General features: G+C 32.1%; 1 protein-coding gene across 1 annotated transcript in view; it reads left to right on the top strand.

Annotated features, from left to right (window-relative positions):
- Positions 1-4,831: 4,831 nt before the first annotated feature.
- LOC127705763 (uncharacterized) overlaps positions 4,832-23,856 on the top strand; it is a 104,660-nt gene continuing 85,635 nt past the window's right edge. Inside the window, exon 1 of the mRNA XM_052210123.1 lies at positions 4,832-4,859. The gene's annotated coding sequence lies outside the window, so the exon portion shown is untranslated. The remainder of the gene's footprint in view (positions 4,860-23,856) is intronic.

The following is a 23,856-nucleotide window of genomic DNA, read 5'->3' on the forward strand; positions in this document are numbered from 1 at the left end:
GGTTAAGCGCTTTGAAACATGTTTCATTCTTGCAGAGACTATACTATATTTGCCAATGTTCAAATCTGTTGAATCAAATTTAGAACATAAGGTAACACACAGATGTGTCCGCAGAGTACTGAGGTATAGATATGTCCACAGAGTACTGAGGTATAGTTGTGTCCACAGAGTACTGAGGTATAGATGTGTCAACAGAGTACATGATTAAAAACTGAGGTATAGATGTGTCCACAGAGTACATGATTAAAAACTGATGTATAGATGTGTCCAGAGTACATGATTAAAAACTGAGGTATAGATGGGATTCCGCGTACTTAAATGGAAATTTTACAAAAATGTGACGCTTTTCGAAAAAATGTAAAATGTAACATTTTAGCCAAAGATGGATTGGATTGGGGACCGTATATTAATATCATTTAACCATCTCTACATAATCTTTGAAAAAATCGGGGTATATTCCGACTTATTTTGCTCACCAAAAACAATATGTTGATATAAAGTATACATGTAGTAATAAAGAAAGGAAAATAACTTTAATAATGAGTCACCGAATCGCTTCATATCAAATTGATTGCTACATTATGAGAATATAACGAATGTTTATATTGTCAACTCTTCTAACGATTGCAAAGGATTAATGACAAAAAGAAAATCCGTTAAGAAGGGTTAAACATGGTGAGGTTCAAAACCGCAATAACTGTTAAATGTCATACGCCAAATGTCTAATCGACATTTTTCAAAAGCACAAGAAGAAAAAAAATTGCATAATAAGAAAACAGAAAAAAGAAAATCACAATGAAATCAGAAGGTCTTTCCAAGGAAAAGGGGATAACTAATGATTAAGGCTCGTCAAGTTGGTTTGGTATTCCTTATTATACCCCACGCAACGAGTTGCGGAGGGTATAATGTTTTTGACCCGTCTGTCTGTCTGTCCGTCTGTCAGTCCGTCAGTCCGTCAGTCCATCATGCCGTCAGTCCTGTTTCTTGTCATCGCAACTCCTCTCAAACCACACAACATAATTTCACGAAACCTTTTTAGATAATAAGGACATACTATGTAGTTGTGCATATCGACAGGAAATTGCGATTCAATTTTTTTTCTAGGAGTTACGCCCCTTTGAACTTATTTACTTTAATGTACTACTGCAACAGTTTGTCATCGCAACTCCTCTGATACCACACAACAGAATTTCATGAAACCTATTTAGATAATAAGGACATACTATGTAGATGTGCATATCGACAGGAAATTACGGTTCAATTTTTTTCTAGGAGTTACGCAACTTTGAACTTATTTGCTTCAATGTACTACTTCAACAGTTTGTCATCGCAACTCCTCTGATACCACTCAACAACGTCATGTCTAATACTAAATGCATAAAAACTGGTGTACCACAAGGCTCTATCCTTGGCCCTCTGTTATCTATTTTATATATCAATGATTTACCACTGAACATAAAAAATTCATTAATAGATTTATATGCAGATGATTCTACATTACATAGTAAAGGTAATAATGTACTTCAGTTAACTGCTAACCTTCAAAATGATATTCATGTAATTGAAAACTGGTGTTCGCAAAATTGTATGAAACTAAATGCCAAAAAGTGTAAATCAATGATTATTGGTTCAAAACAGAGGCTTTATTCAACTGGGAACAGTTTAGATATCAAAATTTCAGATGAACAAATAGAGAATGTAGATTGTGAAAAAACTTCTCGGTTTATATATCGACAAAAACCTAAATTGGAATGAGCAAATATATAAAATGTCATGTACAATATCAAATAGAATCAATTTACAAAAGATAAAAAAATATTTACCTATGCATATACGTATTATTTATTTTAATGCTTATTTTCTGCCATTGTTTAATTATTGTTGCAATATATGGGGAAGTTGCTATGAAAGTGGAATAAATAAACTTAATAAGTTATTAAAAAATCTGCTAGGGTTATAGTAGAAGCTGACATAATGACATCATCCAGTTTGTTGTTTAATAGTTTAAACTGGTTAAATGTGGAAAAACGCATTCAATATCAAAAGGCAATACTTGTATTTAAATCATTAAATGATATGGTTCCTAACTATTTACAAGAAAACTTTCATTTTATTGGTTATCAGAATTATAATTTACGTTCGGCTGATGAAAAACTATTAAATCTTCCGAAACCAAAAACAAACTGTTTAAAGAAAACATTTACATATTCAGGTTCTCAAATATGGAACAGTTTACCAAATGAAATAAAAATGAGTAATACACTTGTATCTTTTAAAACAAAATGTTACAAATTTTTCATCAATTGTGCAAATTAATATGCTTTTTCATTATTATCTAGATACAATTGCATATTGTGTATAATATATATTTATAATATTGTATGTACTTATAAATATGTTATTATTATTTTGAGGACTCTCAGGAAGATTAGTTTTAACTAATGGGATTATCCTCTTGAAATAAAGATTATTTATTTATTTATTTATTTTATTTAACAGAATTTCATGAAACCTTTTTAGATAATAAGGACATACTATGTAGATGTGCATATCGACAGGAAATTACGGTTCAATTTTTTTTCTAGGAGTTACGCCCCTTTGAACTTATTTGCTTCAATGTACTACTGCAACAGTTTGTCATCGCAACTCCTCTGATACCACACAACACAATTTCATGAAACCTTTTTAGATAATAAGGACATACTATGTAGATATGCATATCGACAGGAAATTATGATTCAATTTTTTTTCTAGGAGTTACGCCCCTTTGAACTTATTTGCTTCAATGTACTTCTGCAACAGTTTGTCATCGCAACTCCTCTGAAACCACACAACATAATTTCATGAAACTTTGTAGATAATAAGGAAATACTATGTAGATGGGCATATTGACAGGAAATTATGATTCAATTTTTTTTTCTTACACATATTTTATTTCTCCAATGACAATGTGGGGACGTGGGGTATGTGAGCGCGCTCACTAAGGTTCTTTAATTCCTTATGTATTCCTTATTCGCTACTTCACCACTTTGAACTCTTTTTGATTAATAGTTTCCCTGTGAGCGGCAACCTTCTATCAAGGAAATCATGATAGGAAACGTAAGCCCTGGAATATCGTATCAATTGGGAGATGCATACTCCACATGCAGGTGCTGCATTCGTTATAAATGACGAACAAGGAATAAGGAATAAAAAACGAATAAGTAACGAATAAGGAATAAATAACGAATAAGGCATAAGAAACGAATAAAGAATATGAAATAAGTAACGATTAAGGAATATGGAATAAGTCACCAACTTGACGTTTAGGGTCAAATAAATATAAGGAGATGTGGTATGATTGACAACTATCCAATTGTGTCAAAATAGAAGTTTGATTTTAAGATCTTTAGTGTTTTTAAAATTTGTCCACATTTTACCTTATTTAAGTATCTTGTGCTGATCTTTCTTTATACTGATGCCTTAACTTGGCTATTGTTTTCTCGTTTGAATTGTTTTATTTTTGGTCATGTCGGGGCCTTTATAGTTGCGTATACGGTATGTGTTTTGCTCTTATTGAAGGCCGTACAGTGACCTGTTGTTACTAAAATTTGGGTCATTTGTTCTGTGATGGATAGCTGTCTCATTTCAAATCACACCTTATCTTATTTAGATTTTTTTTTTATAAAAGCAATAATTGTCAAAAACTTTATCCCAAGATATAAAGCTTAATAAGACACCAGCACAAACATAGACCGTCTTGAATTTTTTTATCACAACGTCCTCTCTTGTATATATTAAGTCATATTCAAAATCAGGATGTTCAACATATGCTCATATTTTATATCGCAAATAGGTATTCCATGACAACACAATCTTGATAAGTCAATTTAATACTCCAACAAAAGCGGTCCGATCACGAAATCATTCCGGTAGATATGCGAATCAGTGAATGCGTATGGTAATCCAAAGTTGCCAATAACTGATAAACGATCGTTTCCAATCTTAAACTGATGTAACTTGTAATCTAAGTTGCGACCAAGTGTATCAACCATTTAAACGTTGTGTTGATGGGATACCTTAACTAATAATGAAAGCGCATGCTCTATATCAAGTATACCCCAAAATATGCATGTTAAGGATAAATATGCTGTACATGTACTTAACCCAAATAATAATTCTAAAGTACAGGGTTATGTCCCTTGACAAGGTTTAAAATGAATCTAACATTAAATTATTTTGATCCTTTAATCATTTTCTATATTATGTAGTTTTTAATCAATAGCTCTTTTTTTTTCTTTTGTAATTCAAAAGTAAATTTTGCATTTAATAAATAATTTTTGCGTACTTTAATGTCAAATTACAGAAAATAAGCTCTAGATAAATATTTATTTTTCTGTTAAAAATGCTGATAGTCGACCGTACGAAACAATCAAAGGAACTGAAGATCGTTAAACACCCCCGTATATGAGTTGTCAAGTTTGACTAAAGGGCTGTAGGTAGACATATCCAATAACTCATGAAACCATCTCATAACACTTATAACCTCACGTTAAGTAGTAGGGCTTATCCCAAAATCCTGAAATCTAGCCAGATTCAATCTTTGCTGGAATTCTGTGAACAGTAAAAACATTCCACTCCTGCATGCTACAAGAACAATTATTTTAAATAATTGTTTGATTTTATGCAATAGAACCCCACCAGCCCAAAGGAAGAAAAGGATTAAATTCCGTAATAAAGTCAAACGTAGAACAACTTAAACAAGACTCTTATGTGAAAATGTACAGTTCATTATCACCACGTATAACCCCGATACAAATCAATCTGGACGATGACGCGTTCGAATCGAACACACCGTGTACCAGTGAGTTCAGACAGAGGTAAGTAAAGTCCAATATTTATTCCTCGGATAATTTGCTTCAATATATTCTTTGCTATACTACTCATTACATACTGCAAGGTTTTTCTAAATATGTAATATTTTCAAGGCAAATATTAAAAAACGCACTACCTTGCCTCTGATAAAAGCATGCTTTCTTTTTTTAATAGTTATGAATTTTAAGTTTACCATACCTCATATTTTTTGAAACATACATTTTCGAAAATATCATCAATTAAACTTCACAAACTAATAAAGATTGTAGGTTTATATGTTACATGTATCTAGAAACAAACAAAAATGCATGTTTTTACGTGTCTTCAGTTTCAAATTGTGTACGGTTTGTTATCTATACACTTTTTTATACTGTAAGATTCGTGGCGACAATATTGTATTTGTCAAATGAATTTTGCATGTATTAAAATATGTTTTCGAATATTGATAACAATATACATGTAAAAAAAATTGCCACCATAAGCCAATATATAATCTCCGTTGTATAGTTGAAATACAGTTCGAGGTAATTTGAGTTATTTTGTACATATAAGAAGTTTTCATTGAGTTATTTTGTACAGATAAGAAGTTTCATTACCTAGATGAAAGTGTAAATTGGTTAGAAATACAATCGCTCAACAAATTACAGATATCAATGGCCAAGCGTACGGATAGACTCGTGCGACTCTTGGTAGCATTTCTTTTTCAAATCATAACCGTTTTGTTTATCGACTTTCTACAATGAGCGAATCCCATATCGTATAGAATGAATAAACGTAACCTAATTAAAAGAACTACCAACAGCAAGAGGCCTAATATATACTACAACAAAAAACGAAAACAATCAAAACATGGCAGACAGCTATCAAAGGCGACCAATGGATTACAAACTCTTGGCTTGATACCGGTAAATAATGCGGCGGGGTTAAATATTACAGACTCTTGGCTTGATGCCGATTCATAATGTGCGGTGTTAAACATTACAGACTCTTGGCTTGATACCGGTACACAATGCGGTGGGGTTAAACATTACAGACTCTTGACTTGATATCGGTACATAATGCGGCGGGGTTAAACATTACAGACTCTTGGCTTGATACCGGTTCATAATGCGGCGGGGTTAAAAATGACAGACTCTTGGCTTGATACCGGTACATAAATCGGTGGGGTTAAACATTACAGACTCTTGACTTGATATCGGTTCATAATGCGGCGGGGTTCAACATTACAGACTCTTGGCTTGATACCAGTTCATAATGCGGCGGGGTTAAAAATGACAGACTCTTGGCTTGATACCGGTACATAAATTGGTGGGGTTAAACATTACAGACTCTTGACTTGATATCGGTTCATAATGCGGCGGGGTTCAACATTACAGACTCTTGGCTTGATACCAGTTCATAATGCGGCGGGGTTAAACATTACAGACTCTTGGCTTGATATCGGTACATAATGCAGCGAGGTTAAACATTACAGACTCTTGACTTGATACCGATACATAATGCGGCGGGGTTAAACATGTTTGTAAGTCAATCATTTACCTAACCTAGGGACCAATCATTTGTAACATTCAAAAAAAAGGGGGGGTAAATTAAGGGGGCTTGAACATTTTAAGGAAATGACTTCAGTTTGGGGAAGGGCAAAGCTAATTTGATTTAAACTCTAAATCTCTGTATTACTGAAAAATTATTACACCAGGGTTTTCGATATCACAAACTAGTCAAAACATTTACTAAATTTTATCATCGGTACAAGGACATCATTTGTAAATATAAATCAACATGCAGACATCTTATACGTTCAGGTATTTCACATCCAATATTTTATGGTAATATTCTTTACAAAGCACAAAATGTCGGCATTCACCTCAAAAGCTAACCAAACCTTTAAACAGACTTATTCGGAAAGGATATAGTTACGATACTGTTGTCAAGTCATTAAGGATTGCATATTTTGGTATTAATATTGATTCACTCATAGGGACTTTGCATCGGAAATAAACACATTTATTCTAAAACCAGTTGTTGGCATGATACGGGTTATGTTCTTCTCATATATTATATGATGGTATGATATTAAATCCCTAACGGGAGGGATGGTACTTGATTTTCATATGATGAAGACATAATCTTTCAATCAGTTTAATTGAGGTCTGGAGCTGGCACGTCAGTAACTGCTAGTAGTCCTTTGTTCATTTATGTATCATTGTCGTTTTGCTTAGTTTCTTTTGTTACCTATTCTGACATCGGACTCGGACCTCTTTTAAACTGAGTTTTACTGTGCGTATTGCTATGTGTTTCTTTATTCTACATTGGCTAGAGGTATAGGGGGAGGGTTGAGATCTCACAAAACATGTTTAACCCCGCCGCATTTTTGCGCCTGTCCCAAGTCAGGAGCCTCTAGCCTTTGTTAGTCTTGTATGTTTTTTTTTAATTTTAGTTCATTTATATGTTTTGGAGTTTAGTATGACGTCCATTTTCACTGAACTAGTACACAATTTTATTTAGGGGCCAGCTGAGGACCACCTCCAAGTGCGGGATTTTCTCGCTGCGTTGAAGACCCATTGGTGGCCTTCGGCTGTTGTCTGCTCTTTGGTCGGGTTGTTGTCTCTTTGACACATTCCCCATTTCCATTCTCAGTTTTACTATCAGGATTGATGGTTTAAATGTTTTAGTAAGAACAACACTATCAGGGATGGGTGGTTAAAATGTTTTAGTAAGAACAACACTATCAGGGATGGATGGTTTAAATGTTTTAGTAAGAACAACACTATCAGGGATTGATGGTTAAAATGTTTTAGTAAGAACAAAACTATCAGGGATTCATGGTTAAAATGTTTTAGTAAGAACAACACTATCAGGAATGGATGGTTTAAATGTTTTAGTAAGAACAACACTATCAGGGATTGATGGTTAAAATGTTTTAGTAAGAACAACACTATCAGGGATTGATGGTTAAAATGTTTTAGTAAGAACAACACTATCAGGGATGGATGGTTAAAATGTTTTAGTAAGAACAACACTATCAGGGATTCATGGTTAAAATGTTTTAGTAAGAACAACACTATCAGGGATTGATGGTTAAAATGTTTTAGTATAAGCAACACTATCAGTGATTGATGGTTAAAATGTTTCAATAAGAACAACACTATCAGGGATTGATGGTTTAAATGTTTTAGTAAGAACAACAATATGTGGGATTAATGGTTTAAATGTTTTAGTAAAAACAACCTATCAGGGATTGATGGTTTAAATGTTTTAGTAAGAACAACACTATCAGGGATTGATGGTTGGAATATTTTATTTTTTGCAGGTTTTCTCGAAGCTTTTCTAATTATACCCTTTTCCATATAATAAAAATACTGATAATGCTTATAGCTGCTTCCTTACATGATTTATAAATAAGAAGAAGTGGTATGAGTGTAGCATATATTTTCTTGGTTGTAGATACTATCTGGGAGTCAAACGTTGTAGTTGTAACATGTCTTTACATGAATTATTTTTTCTTTATGACCTTGAAATTCAAACTTAGACGACCAACACCAAATGCTTCCCCCCACAATAAAAACAATACAAATTTTTTGACACGAAAGACATCAGTTTTTTTCAATTGATAAGATCCAAATCCTAAGTTTCAACATGTTATTCAAGGAAAGTATTTTCTATCTGAAGTTACTAACTTCTTTAACGTCACCTGCAGCTTTCCCTCCTGACAGGGGCAGCTCCAGGGGGTGTAGAGGGCATATGCCATCCGCTGATCGCAAAATGTATCATGTTTATATTTAATCTGAGCATTAAATTGTTCAAAAAATGTTTCTGTGGTATATAGTCCATTTTCTAGAATTACGCACACCCTTTTCACAAATTCTGGATCCGCTTCTGATTTAAGCTCTAGACCCGCTTCTGATTTAAGCTCTTGACCCACTACTGACGCATTATTTTATAGAATGACAATAGAAATTGTATGCATGTATGCATGTATTTTTTTGTTATGAAGAATACACGTAATGAAAAATATTGGGAAGGGGTGGAATTTTCATGTCTTTGGAAGGGGATCTTGAATTTATTTCCATTTTTTAAGGTTGGGACTTGAAAAGAATAAGAATATTTTCAATGTTTCCTCCAAGGTCCCCCAATGAAATAAAATGACCAGTCCACTTGGGCAGTGGTGTAAAAACACCAGATGAAAATAGACTGCACAAACAGGAAGATGCACGTTTGGGCTAATTGATGTTACATTCGGGCTAAAAATATGGTACATTTGGGCCAATAGCAAGTCGATATTTGGGCTAAATATTAAAGTTGACATTTGGGCTAATCCTCAATATGTAATATGTAAAATATCTTTATTTCAATTAAACATTAATATTCGATATGAAATAAATGACATATATTTACAACATGCTCTTGTTTTATATACCCCTTCCGATTGTCAGACCGTGGATGCTCACCACACACAGGGAGGTGAAAGATTAGTTTGAGTAACATAAGTCTCAATGACACTAAATATTGTTTAAAATTAGGCCCAACTTGAAGGTGTGAAACAGCTATAAGATAAGATATAAAAGGTACATCTAATAGATTGTCAGTACACTATTTCCAGGTTTAGGTCCTGAATTTATAGCCTTTAAAAATTAAAAGATATAATCTTGTGATAATGCCTGATCTCAACAGTAAACTCATTTCCATAAAGGGTGTAAAACTTGTTTTTATTTAAACAAGCATGGTTTCCAAATGCCGTAAATATATGTAAGTTGTATTTATAAAACAATTTTTAATACATATTTTATATACAAGTATTTCATATCAAATGTTCAAAATGATTTATTATAATGAGCGTGGTTTATGCCACACTATGCTAATTTGCTGTTAAACTTTACGTTTAATACCCAACCCATTTTCAACTTGTGAGACAGTGAGCGTGGATAACTGATTTATGAAGATGATCATAGTTAACCTACCAGTCCAAGTCATTGAACTTGCAACATTATAATTTCTTTTGGTGTATATAAATGTACTAATAAACTATAATTAATGGAGACGTATTTTATATTCTATTATATAAAGCTGAGCAGTGTTGAACTTAGATGTATATAGATGGCACTTTTAATGTTAGAATTAAGTAACTTTTACTACTGGTGGAGGACAACTCATCAAATGTACATTAATTTTTATATTGGTGGAGGATTACTCATCATATGAGGTGCTCCTTCATTGGAGAAAGATTCGATTTACAGTTACAGTTGATATAGATAAATTTTACCTGTACAGAAAACAGAAATAATTAGCCAAAACGTAAACTTGACTTCAAAAATAATATAATGGCCACGCTTATGATTTAGCCCATTGTCTTGTGCCCTCCCCCCCCAAAAAAAAACCCAGTTGGAAAGGACTTGACTCGTCATCTAATACATCCGGATAACAATGTTCAACGAGCTCCTCTCAGTAAGCATTCTACTTCGTCAAAATTACCTACCCATTACGCCACCGTGAAAATGGAAGCCATGGTAGAGATGACGAGCTGTCAATTTAGCTCTTGAAAATCGCTAAATTTATTCACATGACAGTGGTGGATCTAGGGGTGCGCCCTCTACACCCACTCCCTTTGATCGACATAAAAAATAATTATATTATGTTTTTCATGATTTATATGATTTTTAGCATAAAATCGTTCATTTTTTTTGCAGTATAGAATCAGTTTTATGGGATTATGCCCCTTTCAAAAATCCTAAATCCGCCCCTGCATGGCATCATTACAATGTACGATCCTTACCCGACAGTTGTATTTAAAAGACAACTGTATCTACTATATATAAAGCATCCGATTCGTTTAATTTAGTTTCAGGCTTTTTGTCATTGCTGTAAGGACCCCTTAGAAAGGTATTTCGCTTGACCAATATATTTCATTTTTTTTGGTACTGTGAATTTTTCATGTTATGATATCAACATTTAGCCTAAATAATTATAAAAAATGAGAGAATTTGAAGCGAGATGATTTATCAAATATGTTTTGCTTTCTAATTTTTCAAGACAAAATGCTTATGCATAAAAAAAATATCCAGAAATGATGTATGTGTTTTGTGAAATTTTTTTTTTTTAAGTTTACAAATATCTCGAAGCTCCATGATTATATAATTTGAATAGAAAAACGTATATAATTAGATGCAAAAAGTCCTAGATTGTGACCTACAGTAAACTCTTTTTAAAGTCCATACCAATTTGGTCATTTTTACGTTCTCAATAAAGAATTCCATTGGTTTATTAGTTGCTATATTTTTTTGTATTCTATGTCATATTGAATAACGTGGAAATTCTTAGTCCTTAATGAAGAAGAACAATTGCCGTCAGATGTGCGCTGAATAAAGCATTTCAATTCTGGCTTGAATGACTTATAATTTCAATTTGTACTATTTCGACAAAGTTAACAGATAAAAATTTACAACAAAACAGAGAAAAAGCTGCCATCACGAATACCTTAAAGAAAGAGATTTGTTACGGTCAACGAATTGTACAATGATCATTTGTAAGGGAGCTACCATTTGATTTTTATGGGGGTGGGCTAGGATGAAAAATTTTGTCCTGCATTTTTTTTTAGTTGTAATCTCTGTCCTGCCTTTTTATTTTTCACTCTATTTAGTCCTGCCCTTTTTTTATTAGTTTATCCTGACTTTCTTTACATAAATTGTCATCCTGCCTTTTTTCTTGCCAAGTTGCTCATCCTGCCTTCTTTTTTACTCAAAACTCCTGTCCTGCCTTTTTTTAATTTCATCCTAGCCCCCATAAAATTCAAATGGTAGCTCCCTAAGAGATGAAAAAACTTGACACATTTGGCGAAACGAACGATACAGCATACGATAAACTTATTTAGTATGATATCGTGTTTATTCTGAGTTCTAGGGAATGTTCAGTTGAAGGTATGTGGTAATTTTACATGTTGTTATTTATTATTGCTTTAAGTATTGAGACTCAAAAACTAATGTCAGAAAAGATATTGAAAACACTGTTTTAAATACCTTATTAAACGTACAAAATCGCAGCGTGTTTGCATCAGTCCAGTTCTATCAAACGTTTTATACAAAATCTGTAAATTGCAACAGCTTTATAATTGATTAGATAAACAACCATGTTCATACACATCACATAAGTTCTAGAAAGACATTCGAAATTATTGTTATCCAAAAATTAAATTTTTATGTTGTCCTGATTATCGCATTGAACCCATCAACGTCCGGATTCATTTGTATTGGGGTTATACGGTGTGATTTTACAACTATAAACCAAGTGTCGCGCTGAAACACTACTTATAAAACATCCATGATGATAGACTATAATTTTGAAGCGAAATATATTGACAAACTAGAGAAGTTGATAAAAACTACCTTTTTGACGGTTTACCCTGTTGGTTTTATAACGTGTTATAACGTTCTTACTGGTTGCTTATCTGTGGTTTTGAAGTAGATATCGTGAAGATAATTGAAGACATGTTAGATTTCGATGGATCCAGTTATTTATCATATATATTTTAGCGGGCACTTGATACTCGGAACAGGTGAGCAAGCCTGAATATGATTTCCTCAGATTTGACACTTAACAAAACTTGTCAATAATGTGGTTGTATTCGTCATTAAATTTTTATCTACTAGTATTTTAAGTAGGCAGTCCATTAGCAGTGTCAACATTCAAAAAGACCACATATGATGACGAAAGCATATTATCAGTTTAAATTTTCACACGCTTTGATATATTGGCTTTTAACTATGAAGGTTGTTAATTCTTGTTTAAAGAAATTACCAAACTTTGATTATGACGATTATTTTTCTCCTAAAAGCGTTATGCTGTTTTATGTGTAGGCTAGATAGCAAAGATGGTTATATATAGTTTTTTGGTATGGTAAACTTAAGACCTATAAATGTATCAACACAATAGACTTATTTTGATCTTCATACGGTCTCCACCCGTTAACGATAGACTACTCCGTATGTATGGTTAGCCCTTATGCCTGTATTTTAATTTAATATGTATCGGATCGTCTAGAATAGACGATGCTGCGCAGATAAGGAAAATAGTTATATAAGTCTAAAGATTTGCACAACGGTACTAATATAAGATGGTAATATACGAAGATGATGCCAAAGACAAGCATTTTTCTTGTTTAAGGACAATAACTTGTGTATAAGTGCCACTGTGTGGATCTCTATGAAATTGTACCATAAGGTTATGTACCCACAAGGAAGGTTGGGATTAATTTTTGGGGTTATGGCCCAAACCGTTTAGGAATTAGGGGCCAGAAAACAATGATTTTCTGGTTTCCGGACAATAACTTGAGGATATGTCTATGGAATCTCTGAAAATGTACCACAAGGTTCTATACCAATAAAGAAAGGATGGTATTAATTTTGGGCGTTATAGGCCTTACTGTTTATGACAAAAGGGGCCAAAACAATACTTTCCAAATACTTTGTATAAATCGCTTATTTCTTGGCCAATTCCACTGGTGTTTAATTCAAAGTTTTGAATTCTTGGCGTTCTTTAATATGATAAATCCAACAGCATATACAGATTTTGTGTTTTGGGCCCCATTTTTAAATTGGTCCACATTGAGGTCCAAAGGGTCCCATTAAACTTTTTTTTATTTCATCAAAAATTGAATTATTGGGTTCTTTGATATGCCAAATCTAACAGTGTATATAGATTTTTTTTTATTTTTGCAAATTAGTCCACATTAAGGTCCAAATGGTCCAAAATTAAACTTAGTTTGAGTTGGTGGTGTTACGTCTCTTTGTAAAAACAACATGATTTTGAGGAAAAATCTGAAAGGTTTCAACAGACGAAGAAATTGATGATGAACGAGTGAAACCAGTTATTGCTGGCATTTATTTTTGTATAGACCAATGGAAGTAGGTTCTTAATATTGAAGACTCGATCACTGTGATAGGCCACTAGTCTAAATGCCACATGTTAAGATAGTCGGTAAGATAAATTTGTTACACAGTGTGCTAGTGACCTAATACGATATATATAGGGTCAGTAAATTCCATATGGGGTTTCGCTCAAATCCCATATGGAATTTACTGACCCCATATATATCGTATTATGTCACTAGCACACTATGTGACTAATATTATCACAACAGTACAGTCAGTATTACTGCAAGAATAAAATCCCTATCATTTATTCCTCTACCAACTGATCTTTAGGTCATCCGAGTGGACAGTATCTTAGTACTTTGATTAAATCTCTGCATGGGTATTTAGCTGCATGTTATATTTAAAAACAGATTTAAACATTCCTTCTAATATCAGATGACAGGAAAGTAACTCAACTTATTGTAAGAAAAAACTAAAAATAACCATTTGTAAATTGTATGCGTCCGAAGCTCTTTTCTGGATTGACTTTCATCAGGAACGCTGAAAACCAAATATTTTGAAAGACAATGGTGTATAAGTACCGAGACTAGGGAAGAGCTGTATGACCAAAAGGGACCTAAATACTTGATACACAGTTAACAACGCGGTCAGTATACAACATACTTGGTTAACAACGCGGTCAGTATACAACATACTTGGTACACAGTTAACAACGCGGTCAGTATACAACATACTTGATACACAGTTAACAGCGCGGTCAGTATACAACATACTTGGTTAACAACGCGGTCAGTATACAATATAATTGGTTAACAACGCGGTCATTATACAACATACTTGATAAACACTTTACACAGTTAACAACGCGGTCAGTATACAACATACTTGGTTAACAACGCGGTCAGTATACAACATACTTGGTTAACAACGCGGTCAGTATACAACATACTTGATACACAGTTCAACAGTTTTCCATTTATTTTAACTTTGCTTATTGATGCGTCTGTATGATATTATGTTTTTTGTTTTGTCCGACATTCTTTTATCTGTTCGTCAGATTTAAATTTTGCATCCGAAATTCAATTTACAGATTTAATCTATACCCATCCTTTTATATCTACCTATGATCTTTCAACAAGACAACAAAAGTTTTTTTAAACAGATCAAATTGTACAACAGTAGACCTCGTTTGCTCTGCTCTCTTCTGCCAAAGAAGGTGCAAATTTTTCTTCTGATAATCTATAGATACATTCCATGTGTAAACATTCAAGTAAAATTTAAATGTTGACAATTGTTCATGTTAGAACATATTTGTTACCCTATATCATCATCAAGAAAGAATAACTAATTATACTGAAATTAAAATAAACTTGCTTGTGATATAGAGTATAGATCCGACGCCTTCAAATTCGTAACTATTAGACGTTAGACATGTATAAAATGAAATTCATGTGCCATTTAAAAAAATCATCGCGGTCCAAAGCTTTGACAATGAGAAAAAAATGTTTGTGTCAGCTGTTTCAAACATCGAATAATGACTTTCTGATATTTTAGATAAGGGTTAATGGCGCAAAACTTCTAATTTTACGAAAGTTTTTTAGTTACATGACACAAAGCCCTTCGCTCATACCTCAGTCTTTCAAACTTGTCATAGTCTAGTGTAGTTTTGCGAATACACCAGAAATATTCTGCATATTGAAATCGGATATATATTACTGATCTACGTATATATTGTACCAGATTGTATATATACTCGGTTAGGCTCGTTACACTATTACTGTGGATTTTCTCCCGTACATTTTTAGTGTTTGGGGTGGGATCATCCAGTCAGTTAATAACATATCATATAATTTAACTGCCGCCTGAAATATCAGCGAATTGTGAGATTTGTTTATACTATTGTTTTGTTTCGTGTTATCTTAATTTTTGGTAAATATTGATACTAGTCTTTTGCTGTTTTAGTGATTGAAAAATGTTGCAGTCATTATTGTGTAGAAGCGCCGAATGAGTACAAATCCCTTGATCAGTTTCATAATGATCTCTATCCTAGACATGTGTTGTAGAAAGATCTCTTAATGCATTTAACTGACATCAATCATTGTCTAATCGACACATAACAAAACAGTAGTGATCTTTTTGGTCAAAAGGTTTTATTTCTACGTAAACAAAGACATTATTTTGAAATACTTATTCACCTATAACTAGAGACTATTTCCTCGTGATGATTTCGACTTTAAAGAATATTGATACAATATTTATCAGGATTTTATGTTTATTTTGTAATTCGTGTAACGATATGTAAATATACTAATTAAAGATCCTATAGAATACTTCACCACACGAACGTGTGACAATGAATACTAATGTGTTCGGGATGTCAAGGAGTTTCCGGAAAAGCATGAGATCTTCAATATTTTAGTCGTTTTTCAAAAACCATTTTCTTTGAAATAATCAAAATGTTGACCAGATAGAATTTGAAATGAACATCGTCAATAATTTTAAAATGTCTACTATATCTTAAACAAACGGTTTAATAGCACAAACACAGACAACATTATAGACATCTATAGACATGTAACTTTTACAATAAACACATACTATAGACATCTGTACACATGTAACTGTATACAGATAACAATATAGACGTATGTACAGATGTTACTGTACACAGATAACAATAAAGACATCTGTACACATGTAACTGTATACAGATAACAATATAAACATATTTACACATGTAACTGTATACATATAACAATATAAACATATGTACAAATGTAACTGTATACATATAACACTATAGACATATGTACACATGTAACTGTATACAGATAACAACATAGACATCTGTACACATGTAACTGTACAATTGTAATGTAACAATATCGTCTGTATACGTATATTAATATAGACATCTGTACACATATAAATATACCAGTTATCAATATAAACATATTTACACATGTAACTGTATACATATAACAATATAAACATATGTACAAATGTAACTGTATACATATAACAATATAGACATATGTACACATGTAACTGTATACAGATAACAACATAGACATCTGTACACATGTAACTGTACAATTGTAATGTAACAATATCGACGTTTGAACACATATAACTGTATACAGAACACAAATATAGACATCTGTACACATGTAACTGTACATATATAACAATATAGACATATGTACACATGTTAATGTATACAGATAACAATATAGACGTATGTTCACACGTAACTCTATACAGATAACAAAAAAGACAGCTGTTAACATGTAACTGTATACAGATAGCAATAGATTCAGATTCAATATTTTAGTAAAGTCTCACTACTTGCAATACATAAATATACGGTACATACAGAGTATATACACAATATAAAACAGACAATTTACAAATATAAAATACAAGTACCATTCTATTAAGAATTATGAGAGACTGTAAAATAAATTCTATATAAAACTATTTTAATACATACTACTGTTATAATAATTTTATTTTAAGAATATAAAAAGGTATTTCTTCTACTTGAAATATTAAAGCAGGTTTTGGCAACCATATCATAACAATTAATATTTTGAAGTAAATACACACATTTATCATCATCAGACAAATCATAAAAATCTACATTATACTTCATAGCTTCACTCTATAAACAAAAACGCAAATCTGCATATAACGGGCATGATAATATGACATGTGTTTCATCTTCTATTTTATCACTACACATAAAACACACTCTTTCGTCTACATTTTTATTTTCATATCGCCCCGTTTCGATTCTCAACGGAGCTACTCCGCATCTAAATTTTGCAAATGCACTTCTCTATCTATACGATAAATTGTTAGATAAACATAATTCACTTCCATAACTGTCTTTAAACAATTTATAAGTCCGTAATTTTTTACCAACATTTTGTGTCAATATTCTATTTTGCCAGTTTTCTATATAATTATCAAATAAAACTTCTTCTATTTGTGTAATCTCTTGTTTATACAATACATTACTTAAATTAACATAGAAATCTAAATTACATTCTTTAAACTTAGCCACAATTCTTAAACACCAATTCCGTCTCTTATTAAGAGCATTACTGTAACACCATTTAAATATTCTATAATTCAATCTATCTGTGCACATTATGTTACATCTAGCTCAGTGTCGAAAAACACAAGTCTACTGGTTAACACTCGGAAGTTTCCAGCCCATAGCCCCTTGGATTGCATCGTTCGGGGCATATTTACCCACACCCATAAAAGACCTGATAGTTCTGGTCCGCATTAATACACGAAAAATCTCTGGTGCCCCAAATGGCTGCACCATAACTTATAACAGGTCAGACCAGGGTATCAAATAGTTAAGTAAATGTACTGTACTGGAAACCTCAATGTGCCTCACTCTTTACAATAATCAAACTTAATGCCCTGTTAGCTGACTTGGCTACAGCTTTAGCCATTACATCATAGTTTAAAAATTCAGTTAATAGTAAATCCAGATATTGATAGCTTTGTACAATACATATTTGCTTATCATTAAAAAAAATGATGTTTTTGTTTGTTGTACAGACGGATTTCTAAAATGTACAATTTTAGTTTTCTCATGATTAATATTTAATAACTTATTTATACACCATGTATTTAAAACATCTAGGAGTAATTGCAAAGCGTTTTCATTATCTGCAATCAGTACAATGTCATCTGCATATAATGAAATACCAACTTTTCACCATCAATACCAATATCTAATGCTGTAATATCTGAAACTAAGCTGTTTATAAAAATATTGAACAATATTGGAGACAAAACACAGCCTTGTTTTAGGCCTGAATTAACACTTAACCTTTCAGTCATATTCCCATTTAGTTTAATAGCACATTCAACTTGAAATAAATAGCTTTAATAACACACAAAAAATGTTTACTTATACCAAGATCATTAAGATCATTAAACAATAAATTTCTATTAACCGTGGCATATGCCTTTTTAAAATCTACAAACACTGCAAACGTAGACAATTTTCGTAATTTTCTTGTTTCAATAGTAAATGTAAGCGTACTCAAATGATCAATAGTACTTCTACCACAACGAAAACCGTTTTGCTCATCATGTCTAACATTTTTATAATATATCTGTATGAAACATATGAAACAAGCCATGATGATGCCGTATAAAAGCAACCCAAGATTATAGAACAATTAACTCCGCCCAATTTATTAATCAACAGTAAAAGTAAAAGTATTGTTTCGCATTGTTCGTGAACTTCGTGCAAACGATATATCGATTATGCTTTTAAAAAATTGCAATTGCAATTTTTATTCATTTGAAAAAAAGTAGTTGATATATTTATGAATAATTGAAAAAAAAATATGAATATAAACCATTATCCCATGATATACATTGTGATACGGATTGAAATTTCAGTGATAAATATTTTACAAGTTACAAGCTATTTACTTTGAAATCGACATCTCCATATGCCAATTTCAGCTATATGACGTATTATGATAATTGGTTTCACGTGGAGGAATGATACTGCTTCCATCTCACTGACAATTTCTGCCGTATTTTTGTGGTTTAATGTTTTACTTTCAAAAAAAAAATGTGAAAATCATATATTTTTTTTACTTCGATAATCTGTAAATATAAGAATTGAACGATGTGTTTTTGTTTTGTTCTTTTTTGAATTTATATAGAATGAAACCAATTGACCATCACACTTTTAGAAAGAAGCGCTTCCTCGTTTAATGCAAAATGTGATCGTCTCAGTTTGCGTTCATTTCGTATAAATTATAAAAAATCAATTATATAAAAGAATAAGTAATGGAAACCATGGAATATACTATATATATATATAAACAAGTCTAAATTGAAAACAACGTTCAAACCTATGATTGCGTTGGATAAAAACCGCAATTTTTATACGTGTGCATGCAAAACAAATTTCTTGTTAGAGGGGTCTAAATACAGCACAAACAACATAGACCAAAAAAGTGAAAAAGTATATTTTAACAAAACGCAATTGACTAACAGGTCGAACAACAAATGTTCTTAAACCCTGCTGACTGCCATTGGCGATTGTCAAATAAACGGATCACCGATGAAGTAAATGGATCTTAATTTTAAATTTAATACTAAACAGAAAACAATAAACTTGCGGAAAAGATGTTATACCGCAAACAAAAGATGCAAAGGTTTTTGTACACCATATCTGGATTTCGACAAATAATGTCTCTTCAGTGATGTTAGAAATCGAAACGGTATTTAGAAAGCCCAACAATTTACCTCAATTTAGGATAGACTCTTGAATTTTGAGGAGTCAAAATAGGATGAACGGATCATATAAACCCTAAGGCAAATATAATACAAGCCCAAACGAAAATATAAACAAGTCTAAATTGAAAACAACGTTCAAACCTATGATTGCGTTGGATAAAAACCGCAATTTTTATACGTGTGCATGCAAAACAAATTTCTTGTTAGAGCACAATTACAGCACAAACAACATTTTCCAAAAGACCAGAAAAGTGAAAAAGTATATTTTAACAAAACGTATATATATCAGACATGTTATGCAAAAACACCTGAACAATTATTTCTCTCGAGAAACTATAAATAATGGAATGATAAAATGAAAAATCCCTAGTTTTGTACCGGATGCTTTTTGATGGATGACATCCGTTATTTATCAGATGAAAAGACCAATTAAATGACCGTTATTTATATACAAATGGTATGACAAGTCATTATTGAGGTTTAATTATTCTATTATAATCTGAAATGACAGAGGCAACTCGTAAATTTATAGATTGTTTTCTACTACCGAATACTAAAATTTCAGATTTTCCATAAGAGCTGTTTATTATGTAATAGATAGTTTATTAATAAGCATTTATTGACAAAGTACGCAATAATTTTAATTATTCAGGAAACGTCAAATGAAGAAACATTAATGTAATATCAACACTATGAATGGTAAATGGTATATCACTTGAATAAATAACAACAATAATCAGACATTCATCTCGGTGTTCCCACCTTGAAGTTCATAATAGATGTTTGTTGAATTTGTTCTCGTCAAGAACATGCAAATGTTTCCCATTGGACGTTAAGTAAATAGTCACCAGTCAATCAATTCATTTCCCGCATTTTTCCTCATTTTTATTTTTTGTAACCTGTAATTTTGTTCTAAATTTGAATAGAAGAAATCCTAGGAGTGCTACGTTGATCTCCAAGAGCGTCTGAGGTAATTTGATATTTTGTTTTAAAAACAGAGCGTTACTCTTTTGCAGAATAGAAATAAGCCAACAAAGTTAAAAATGCTTTAAGGCATTTTAAAATCACCATACTAGGATACTTTTGATAACGTTCAGAAAGAAATGCTAGTGTTGCTTTCGAAGCTTATCAAAATAAATCAAGTTAAAGAAAACATACATTTTTATCCATTTATAGTATAACTCAGTGGAAGAAACTCTTTATCTTAAGATTGATTGGAAATGTTGATGACCATGTAAATAAAAGTACACTTGGCTGAAGTATACCGCGGCACAGTATAAATGGAAACAGAAATTTGAAGAAATACGAGGGATTTTGTTTCATGTACATAATAATTGTGTGTTTTTCATATACTGAATGTGCTCTAGCATGTGATATTGTTTGTATTTATAAGAATAAGCCATGTACTCTGATTAAAGATATAACCCAAATTTCAACATCTGGTCATTTTAAGAAAAAAAAATGTGGAAAAACTTTGATATCAATACCTTTAGCATGTTGTTTACAAATGATCTATAGATAAAACTACTCAAGGTTGTAAACTGTAAGAGAAGCAAGATCGACAAGCCATGTACCAAAACAAATTACACCAAATTTGACTAAGTCTAACAACTTAAATTCATAATTAATTGGTTTGGAAAACTCAGGAAAATCAAAATGCCTTTTCACACATGACATTTATTTATACATGTATAAATGTTTTGCAAATACAGAGCAAATAGCTTGTAAATATTAAGTCTTATTTTTATAAAAAAATCCTGTTCCCTATATATATGGTTACCCCTCCACCCCCCAAAAAATGGGACTGGCAATTGTATAAGAAAATTGAAATCCTTTTCCAAATTGCATATCTCCTGATTAATAATGAGGTTCTATTTTGTAATCCGTATACGGAATTGCACAAAGCCTGTGCTTTATTTTTTTCTCAAAATGAACTTGGTTCAGCAACAGGTAATTTAGGAAACATTAATAGTTAAAAACTTAAATCCTATTCAAATGTATATGTTCAATGTATTTTCAACTATTCTATAAACCACATGTACAAAGTCATTTTCAATATATGTTCAACTGTTCTATAGAATAAAAAGGCTAAAGGGTTCACCTTGAAAATTTTATACACGGCTGTCATTCGGTATATCGAGAAAAATGATCGTGAATGAATAAGCAACGGTGGTCAAGCATTGCGATCGGATCGTGAATGCATTTTTTTTTTAAATACAATTCAACCTCAAAATCTGTGAAAACATCCGTCCTATTACCAAAAAGACAGAAAAATAGAAAAAAAAAGAAATATGTCTAACAAAATGGTTCATCTTCGTTATTAATTCTGTGCATTAAGGTAAAGAAAAATTGCAGTATACTTTTCAAGAAAATACAAAAGACGACACATAACCGTATGCGAATCATTAAAGAGAAAACAAGTTTTGGATATACATATGGTCACATTCCAATAAATCATGATATATGTCAAACTAAACCTTTTGTTTGTCAGATAGTAGAGTAAAATGAAAATGATGTTTTCCTTTAAAAGGTTTAGATTATTTTTTTAAAAGATCTATTTTGTTGATTTTTAATCAAAAATTATCGTGAAAGATCAGCAACGCGTAGTTTTTGTCCAACTAGGTGGTGAAATCTTCAAACTACGTTCCTCGAATGTGGTGGGATTGATTTCCTAACTTTGTCTGTAAATTTACAACCAGTGTTCTATTCACGATCGTAACAAATATGGATTCGCTTGCCTGTTGATGAGATGCATAGCAGAAGACGCCTGTCTTGTGGGTTTATATGGAGTTTTTTTCTCATGGGAAGTACCTTCAAAAAATGTTTTTAATCTAAAGGGATAGTCAATTCTTTTACGCCAACGACGCAGCGCTAGTAATAACAGCTAACATTATCTAACACTAAGTCAATATCCTATATCCAGATTTAGGGATCCTGCGAACGGTTTACATTTTCCTTTTTCATCTCGAACGTAAATAAGTAAGCTCGGCGTATCTAACACAATAAAGGTATGACTTTCTTTTAATCGTATCAATCATTACATTGATGCCACCACCGCTGTTAAGCCATTGCGTGGCATTACAATGTTTAAACATAACATATTTAAACCAGAATTTATTTAAGGATACTGTTTATATAGACAATTTTCTTCTATATTTTCGGTCATTTCGAAAATGGCCGCCAACGAATAATTTTTGACACCGGGAATCAATTCAGAATTGGGATTATACATGTCATTCAATTTTCATCGGATAATCTAACACAGAAATTTCGTGATTTTTTTTTATAAAAGCTAGATATAAACACTGTTTATGAAAAAATATTGATAACAGATGAGGCTATCTGACTTCTTATCTAATAACGTCATAAAAATGTTGACAGACGAACGGTCAGACAAACAATAATTGCTTTAGGGCACCACGGACTAGTCGGCATGGTCTTATTAAAAAACCAGACCAAATGGCATTCGGCCGTATTAGCCTAACAGTTTTATTCCACAACAAAAGTGAACCGGTAAAGTCATGGAAGTCCAGCGTTTTACGGTATTAATCAGTCAGGATTCTACTTCGTCAAAATTATCTCCCCATTACGCCACCTATTTTTTTTCAATCGCAAAAAGTGGAAGCCATTGTAGGGATGTCTTGCTGTCAATTTAGCTATTGAAAACCGATAAATAGATACACAAAGCATCATCACGATCCTTATATGACAGTTGTATTTTAAAAGTCAAATGTATCTACTAGCTATTAAGCATCATTTAATGTACTTTTAGGCCTGGGGTCAACATAAAACTATTGTCTGAGCGGTTGTCAGAGGTATTTTTTGAAAGTTCAAAAGCACTAAAATATTC

Source organism: Mytilus californianus, unplaced genomic scaffold (genome assembly GCF_021869535.1).
Source record: "Mytilus californianus isolate M0D057914Y unplaced genomic scaffold, xbMytCali1.0.p SCAF_6, whole genome shotgun sequence".
NCBI classification, from domain to species: Eukaryota; Metazoa; Mollusca; class Bivalvia; order Mytilida; family Mytilidae; genus Mytilus; species Mytilus californianus.